Source organism: Eurypyga helias, unplaced genomic scaffold, assembly GCF_000690775.1.
Source record: "Eurypyga helias isolate BGI_N326 unplaced genomic scaffold, ASM69077v1 scaffold20158, whole genome shotgun sequence".
NCBI lineage: Eukaryota > Metazoa > Chordata > Aves > Eurypygiformes > Eurypygidae > Eurypyga > Eurypyga helias.
In genome coordinates this window covers 1-1,091 of record NW_010269132.1, presented here as the reverse complement: position 1 = coordinate 1,091, position 1,091 = coordinate 1, and positions in this window count along the sequence as shown.

The window sequence follows — 1,091 nt, the reverse complement described above, 5'->3', positions numbered from 1 at the left end:
AGCCGGAGCCGCCTGCCGAGACCAGAGACGATGGCACTTCCAGACCCGGGAGCAGTTCTCCAGTCCGGAAGACGCCGATCGCTCCTGGGCCGTGGAGGGTGCCAGGTGCCTGCAGGGTGCCCCCGGCAGCGGGGGTGGCCGAGAAGCGGCTCTGACGATGCTTCGCCAGCACCATGTTTCTCGTCACGAGGTTCAGGAACCGGCTCGAGGGTGTGGGACGTGCTCGGCTCCTAATTAAATTATCTCTAAACCGCATGAAGGACCGTCTGGGCGGAGCGAACCTTCCGCAAGCTGCTGGGCCCTCGCCCTCCCGGCGGCCGTGTCCCGCGGCTTTCTGGGACCGCATCGCGCGTTCTGACCGAGCTCTGAACGCCCCTGCTGCCAGCGCCATCCTGCACCTCGTTCTCCTGCCGGGGCGTCTGCCCTGTCCGGTCGGGAGTCCCTCCCGCGCGCATTCCGGCTGCGGGAAGGGCGAGGTCTTGGTGGAGCGGGGGCTTCTCCAGCGCGTGTTGCACATTTGTTCTTGCTGTCGGGTGGGGAGACGGGCGGGTTGGTTCGGTCAGGGCAGCGAATGGCCACCGGCGCTCTTCGATCGATGCTTTTTCTTACATTTTTATACCTAACCCAAAAAATCCTGTAGATAAAAATGGTATTTGACATAATCAATGTTTTGTAATTTTGCTTTTTATGAACCCAGCAACGTGGCTTTGTTTCCCGGATTCCTGAGGATGCAAACGTCCCTCCGACCGACAATTCTGGGTTAAGTGTCGTGGCGCTTCTTCGTTTTCCCTTGCGGCTCCGTCGCTCCCCGCCCGCTCCCTCACGTTCAGCTGGTTGCGGTGCTGTTTGCTGACCTCCCACCTTTTCTTACGTACGGCTAGTTAGGATCCGGGGATTTTCCCTCCGTGGGTTCGAAGCCTCCGGTACGTCGCTGCGCGAGCTGCTCCCGGTGCTAAACCGCACGAGGTACCGGGCATGAGACTGGGGAGCTGTTGTTTGGGCCGCAGGACGTGTTTGAGAGAGGAAAGCCGCCGCCAGCCCCACAGCTGGCAGAGCAGCCCGCCTTGGGTTCCCGGGGCAGAGGGTTTCGG